Source organism: Bos mutus, chromosome 3, assembly GCF_027580195.1.
Source record: "Bos mutus isolate GX-2022 chromosome 3, NWIPB_WYAK_1.1, whole genome shotgun sequence".
Taxonomy (NCBI): Eukaryota; Metazoa; Chordata; class Mammalia; order Artiodactyla; family Bovidae; genus Bos; species Bos mutus.
Genome location: NC_091619.1, coordinates 12860313 through 12867882, shown reverse-complemented (window position 1 = coordinate 12867882; position 7570 = coordinate 12860313). Strand labels below are relative to the sequence as shown.

At 45.2% G+C, this 7570-nt stretch overlaps 2 non-coding genes across 2 annotated transcripts; both read left to right on the top strand.

The window, feature by feature from the left end:
• Positions 1–6470: 6470 nt before the first annotated feature.
• On the top strand, positions 6471–6542 carry TRNAS-GGA (transfer RNA serine (anticodon GGA)). Its single transcript has one exon. It is a non-coding gene; the product is annotated as a tRNA-Ser (tRNA).
• A 570-nt stretch (positions 6543–7112) lies between these two features.
• Positions 7113–7276, top strand: LOC138987359 (U1 spliceosomal RNA). Its single transcript, XR_011463842.1, has one exon. It is a non-coding gene; the product is annotated as a U1 spliceosomal RNA (small nuclear RNA).
• Positions 7277–7570: the final 294 nt, after the last annotated feature.

The window sequence follows — 7570 nt, the reverse complement described above, 5'->3', positions numbered from 1 at the left end:
CTTTTTCCCTGAGCCTCCCCAGAATTAGGCACAGATTCGTCACCAGCACCCAAACCCTTGTCTACGGTTGTGGAGAGTCCAAAGCATAGAACTCATCCAGTAGAAGAGGAAATGCAGGCCACATGGTGTATTGGGTCATCCTGAAGAATGATCAGCTGTCTCAGGCCATCCTGGGTTGTTATTTTTGAAGATGTCAAACTCATTCAAAAGAAACTCTGAGATCCTTGTTGCAGGCCATTGCTGCATGTAGCAAATTATGCTGTGCTGTGTGCTGTGCTCAGTTGCTCAGTCATGTCCAACTATGCTACGAAATCTTAAAGCACGTGATGACTCCTCATTCGAAAGTCATGGATAAGCCTTTAAAAGCAAAGCAGGTGGTCAGTGCTAATTACTGGAAATCAACAAGACTGGGGCAGATCCCCAAAAGGGCCAAGTAGGAGAAGCTGCTTAGGTCAATGACTAAGTGACCTCCTGTATTAGCTTGGGCTTCCAGAAAAAAATGCAATGGACTGGGTGGCTTAACCAGAAATCTGTTTTCTCACAGTTTTGAGAAGTCCTAGATCATGGTTGGAACTTCCCAGCAATTCAGTTTCTGCTGCAAGCTCTCTTCCTGGCTTGGAGATAGTCCTTGCCTGGCTGGGTCCTCACAAGGTCTTTTCAGGTTACTTGAGCTGGGGTAGGGCAGAAGCCCAAGCTCTGTGGTATCTCTTCATTTAAGGACATGTATCCCTTTTCCTACTTGGAACTAGTCTGTTGTTCCATGTCCATTTCTAACTGTGGCTTCCTGACCTGCATACAGATTTCTCAAGAGGTACGTCAGGTGGTCTGGTATTCCCATCTCTTTCAGAATTTTCCAAAGTTTATTGTGATCCACAGTGAAAGGTTTTGGCATAGTCAATAAATTAGAAATAGATGTTTTTCTGGAATTCTCTTGCTCTCGATGATCCAGCAGATGTTGGCAATTTGATCTGTTTCCTCTGCCTTTTCTAAAACCTTGACTGCAGCCATGAAATTAACAGATGCTTACTCCTTGGAAGGAAAGCTATGACCAACCTAGACAATATATTGAAAAGCAGAGACATTACCTTGTCAACAAAGGTCCATCTAGTCAAGGCTATGGTTTTTCCAGTAGTCATGTATGGATGTGAGAGTTGGACTATAAAGAAAGCTGGGCCAAAAGGAGAAGGGGACGACAGAGGATGAGATGGCTGGATGGAATCACTGACTCGATGGATGTGAGTCTGAGTGAACTCCAGGAGTTGGTGATGGACAGGGAGGCCTGGCATGCTGTGATTCATGGGGTTGCAAAGAATTGGACACGACTGAGCGACTGAACTGAACTGAACTGAGTGCTTAAGAATAGATGCTTTTGAACTGTGGTGTTGGATAAGACTCTTTAGAGTCCCTTGGACTGTGAGGAGATCCAACCAGTCCATCCTAAAGAGATCAGTCCTGGGTGTTCATTGGAAGGACTGATGCTGAAGCTGAAACTCCAATACTTTGGCCACCTGATGCAAACAGCTAATTCATTTGAAAAGACCCGGATGCTGGGGAAGACTGAGGACAGGCGTAGAAGGGGATGACAGAGGATGAGATGGTTGGATGGCATCACCGACTCAATGGACATGAGTTTGGGTAGACTCCGGGAGTTGGTGAAGGACAGGGAGGCCTGGCGTGCTGCAGTCCATGGGGTCACAAAGAGTCAGACACGACTGAGCGACAACTGAAACTGAAACATCCTATCAGATCAGTGCCCCAAGGCTATGCTCTCATTTAAATTTAATTACATCCTTCAAAGTTCCTTCTCCAAATACAGCTTCACTGGGGAATAGCGTCCAAGATATGAATTTGTGGGGGGTGGGGGAGGGAAACAGATATACTCAGCTCCTAACACCCTCCCCAGCCTCCTCCCCCCATGAAGGCATTTGCAGCTCTCAACTCTGATTCCTGGGAACTGCCCAGGCTGGGTCCTCAGATTCATCTCCCCACAGGCATTTTCCTTTTCTCTCTCTGACTCAGATGCCTCAATACGGGGCCCAGCTGTTGACTGGCTGACCCTCAGAAGCTGTGGACTGACTTGCTTTCACCTGGATCACTTTCAGAATGGAGCAGCCACCACTGACTGATATGCTTGCGGAAATGTGTTCACTGGGGAGACTGGCTGTGATAGACTAATGCTTCCCCAAAGATGCCCACATCTGGGTCCCTGGAGTTTGTGATTATGTTACTTGACATGGAAAAAGAGAATTTGTGGGTGTGATTAAATTAAGGAGAAGTCAGGTGGGCCTTAGGAAGCATCACTACGAACAAAGTTCATGGAGGTGATGGAATTCCGGTTGAGCTATTTCAAATCCTAACAGATGATGCTGTGAAAGTGCTGCACTCAATATGCCAGCACATTTGGAAAACTCAGCAATGGCCACAGGCCTGGAAAAGGTCAATTTTCATTCCAATCCCAGAGAAAGGTAATGCCAAAGAATGCTCGAACTACTGCACAATTGCACTCATCTCACACGCTAATAGAGCAATGCTTAAAATTCTCCAAGCCAGGCTTCAGCAATACGTGAACCGTGAACTTCCAGATGTTCAAGCTGGTTTTAGAAAAGGCAGAGGAACAGAGATCAAATTGTCAACATCCCTGGATCATCAAAAAAGCAAGAGAGTTCCAGAAAAACATCTATTTCTGCTTTACTGATTATGCCAAAGCCTTTGACTGTGTGGATCATAATTGCCAGGAGCCAGCACAGGAGACCCCACCAATGACAAGGTCATGAGGAGGAGACCTGACAGGCAAGGCGGATCAGGACTCGAGGGACTCCCTGGACCTGCTCGAGCATCTACCCTGAAACCAAAATCTGTCTGTCTATTGTTACCTATATTATGCCTTTCACCAACTCTTTTGACATTAACAGGCGTCTGTCCCCGACCACTATTCTCTGAAGAAAATCAACTTAGGGCTCTAGTTAATAAGTCTCCTGGGCACGAAAGGAGTATTTCAATTCAAACCCCTCTATTGGCATTTTAGCTTGCTTGACAGGTTTATCCACACTCTTGCAACTAACGCACATGATTGTTCACAACATCCCAACCATGAAAGGCACGGGAAGCCTAAGCATTCTAAAAGTCCTAATGGGCATAGAGCCCTTCGAGGGGTGCAAAATTATTAGAACAGTACTGGTGAAGGGTTCCACTGTTGAGCCAATGCTCGCTGCCAAGCTTCCATATCCCTTATCTATTGTGTGCCTGGGAGTGCATTAGTTAATATAGTTGGAATGTAGGAAAAACAAGTAGTAGCCTTGGCATTAGCAACGTAAGACCTTTGAGTTAATAAGTTCTTTCTTTTTGTAACCCACTGCACCTTTGCTCCATAAGAATGTAACTTTATTTAGTACTTTCTGGGGGTGACACAGATCGGAAAAATAAAGAAAAAACACTTTAAAGGAAAATAAGTTCTCTGGTTGACCAACCTTTATCAGAAAAGGGTCATAAAATGTCAACAGGCCTCCGGGTCAGAAGATAATGTACATAACATAAGACCCTTGTAAATGGAAAGGTATGCAGAAAACATCCTGGTTTCAATAAAGGTCAAAACTGATGGAATGTTGAGCTGACTCTGCATGACTCTGCATCTTTCACTTCTGGAAATGTGTAACTCAGGGTATAAAAGCTCCTTTTGAAAATAAAGCTGCAGACCCCGTTTCACCTAAGCTTGGTCTCCCCGTGTCATCTTTCGCTGATGCCATTCATCCTGAGGGTATCCCTGGACTCTGCTGAGGCTGGACCGCGGCACACAATAAACTGTGGAACATTCTGAAAGAGATGGGAATACCAGACCACCTGATCTGCCTCTTGAGAAATCTGTATACAGGTTAGGAAGCAACAGTTGGAACTGGACATGGAACAACAGACTGGTTCCAAATAGGAAAAGGAGTATGTCAAGGCTGTATATTGTCACTCTGCTTATTTAACTTATATGCAGAGTACATCATGAGAAATGCTGGGCTGGAGGAAGCCAAAGCTAGAATCAAGATTGCGGGGAGATATATCAATAACCTCAGATATGCAATGACACCACCCTTATGGCAGAAAGTGAAGAAGAACTAAAGAGCCTCTTGATGAAAGTGAAAGAGGAGAGTGAAAAAGTTGGCTTAAAGCTTGACATTCAGAAAACTAAGATAATGGCATCCAGTCCCATCACTTCATGGCAAACAGATGGGGAAACAGTGGCTGATTTTATTTTTCTGGGCTCCAAAATCACTGCAGATGGTGATTGCAGCCATGAAATTAAAAGACGCTTGCTCCTTGGAAGGAAAGTTATGACCAACCTAGATAGCATATTAAAAAGCAGAGACATTACTTTGTCAACAAAGGTCCATCTAGTCAAGGCTATGGTTTTTCCAGTGGTCACGTATAGATGTGAGAGTTGGACTATAAATAAAGCTGAGTGCCGAAGAATTGATGCTTTTGAACTGTGGTGTTGGAGAAGACTCTTGAGAGTCCCTTGGACTGCAAGGAGATCCAACCAGTCCATCCTAAAGGAGATCAGTCCTGGGTGTTCATTGGAGGGACTGATGTTGAAGCTGAAACTCCAATACTTTGGCCACCTGATGCAGAGAGCTGACTCATTTGAAAATACTCTGATGCTGGGAAAGATTGAGGGCCAGAGGAGAAGGGGACGGCAGAGAATGAGATGGTTGGATGGCATCACCGACACAATGGACATGGATTTGGGTGGACTCTGGGAGTTGGTGATGGACAGGGAGGCCTGGTATGCTGCCTCCATGTGCTGTGACATGGGGTCACAAAGAGTCAGACAGGACTGAGTGACTGAACTGAACTGAGATGGAGGCCCCATGGAATCACAAAGTTCATACAGACAGAAGGAAAGTTTGTGTCAGAATAATGTGTTGTGAGAATAACTTGATCAGCTGTAATTATCTTTGAAGATGACAGGGGCCTATGTGAGTAGAATGTGGGCATCTTCTAGAGGCTGGACAAGGCAAAGAAAGAGATTCTCTCTTAGCATCTCCAGGAAGAATCACCACAACCCAACTGTCACTTTGATTTTGGCCCAGGGAGATGCATCTTGGACTTCTGAACTCCAGAGTCATAAAATAATAAACGTGTGTTGTTTTAAGCCACGAAGTGTGTAGTAACAGGTTATAGGAGCAATAGGAAACTCCTACAGTGGACAGCGGTGGATAAAGAATATTTAAAGTCAGTGTGCAGGACGAGTAGTGTCAGCTGTTCCAAGAAAGGACAGGTTTTCCTGAAAGTTAACTGGGTGCTGAGTTCAAGATTTTCCCTCCAGGCTAGTCACTTTCCCTCTTAAGCCAAATGCACTTCAAGGATCAAGTTCCTCCACTCCTTGGTCTCTGGTCTGAAAAGCAAGCTGGTTGCCTTCTCTAGCCTCCCCATTCCCGGCCCTCAGGTCTAACCTAGTCTTATCCAGTAAGAAAAAACATACAAACCTCATTCTTCAAGCAAACACATCATCTTTCAATCCCTTATTTTGGTCATCAGCTTCTTCAGAATCTTCAACTTTTGTATTCTGTATGGTGAGAAAAAGGACTTCCCTGGTGGCTCAGAGGTTAAGGTGTCTGCCTCCAATGCAGGTTTGATCCCTGGGTCGGGAAGATCCTCTGGAGAAGGAAATGGTAACTCACTCCAGTATTCTTGCCTGGAGAATCCCATGGATGGAGAAGCCTGGTAGGCTACAGTCCATGGTGTCGCAGAGTCGGACACGACTGAGCGACTTCACTTTTAAACATGGTACCTGGGAGACCATGAGGATGAAGTAAGAAGGTGCACAGAAAATACACCATGTAGAACTTTGAGATATAACTCTTGTCAACTACAAACTGGCACTTGCCATCTATCTTTACAAGGATTAAAGGCTGTGGCCGCTAATTTTCAACACCCCCTGAAAGGAGTTCAGGGTGGAGAGCAGAAATGAGCCCACTCTGTACTCTGGGAAAAACTGGCAGAACAAGTCTTCAGATAATGATGTATTTTCAGGACCCGATTTTATGACCTGAATATCTCCTAGTACCTAGAAAAGTACTAAAATCCTTCATGGTGACATGTAATCCTCATGACTAGCAGTAACCTTCTGCAAAGAATCTGCAGTTGAATGCACATACTCTCCCTTCACATACACTGACCTTCACCCCTACCTTTGTGGAGCAAGTTCTCAGAGCTATCTGAAATGTTGCCTCCTGAGCTCCTCATTTTGCCCCAAATAATACTTGAACTCACAACTCTGACGCTGTTTTTTTTTTTTTTTTAAAGTTAGCACCCTGAATCTATATGTCTACATACGGAACACATACTTATGGTTTACTTTGTTCCTACAAATATATATTTACATTCATTGTTTTACAACTTATTACTTCTTAAAACAAAATTGGATCAGCATAACAGAGGACCGCAGAATTACTATTCTCAGCATGTAACCCAGTACAAGGGTGGCCCTGGTGGCTCAGACGGTAAAGCGTCTGCCTGGAATGCAGGAGACCCAGGTTCGATTCCTGGGTTGGGAAGATCCCCTGAAGAAGGAAATGGCAATCCACTCCAGCACTCTTGCCTGGAAAATCCCATGGACGGAAGAGCCTGATAGGCTACAGGCCATGGGGTCGCAAAGAGTCGGACACGACTGAGCGACTTCAGTTTCTTAACCTAGAATAAAGGTTAAGAATGCAAGGAGGCTGGCTAAATTCCCCCACATCTCACCTAAAGAATAAACGCTTTGCTTCCACTGATTCCTGGGCTCCCTAAACTGTCCGGAATCATGACGTCACTTCTCTTCCAGCAGCCGGCCTGGGGTCAGAGAGGAGATGAGGGGCATGGGACAGGGCGTGGCTTATGTAAATTTTGCAGCGGAAGTGGTACAGTTCCTGGCCACCAGTTCCTGGCCTGCCATTTTGCCGGTTGTGGAAGTTTTTCCCGAGATACTGTTTGGATTTTATCAGAAGAGTTGTTAGGAGTGCCCGAGAGGCGCGGGAAACGATGGGGTGCGGTCGGTGGTGGAAGAGATGGTGGCAATAGCAAAGTGAGCCTGTGCGTACAGTGAACGTGTCTAAGGCTGTACGGGCGGCGGGCAGAATTACTTCATACTTACCTGGCAGGGGAGATACTGTGATCACGAAGGTGGTTCTCCTAGGGCGAGGCTCACCCATTGCACTGCGGGTGTGTTGACCTCTGTGATTTCCCCAAATGCGGGAAACTCGACTGCATAATTTGTGGTAGTGGAGGACTGCATGCGCGCTTTCCCCTGGTGTCTATGGTTTCAACAATAAAACTACTTTCTACCGTAATGTGGGATTTCCCTGGCTGCTCAGGCGGTTTGAAATATCTTGCAACGCAGGAAGCTCTCGGAAAGATTTCCTGGAGAAAGAAATGGCGAACCCCATGGATGAAAGAGCCTGGTCAGTCCCTGAGATTGCAAAAAGTAAACACGATTAAAAAATAAGTTCAGCTGAGTAGTGAATACATTGCTCCCTCAAGCTATTAACTTTTTATGTTTTTGTATTGTACATAGAGGCTATGCGTTGTTTTATATATATATACT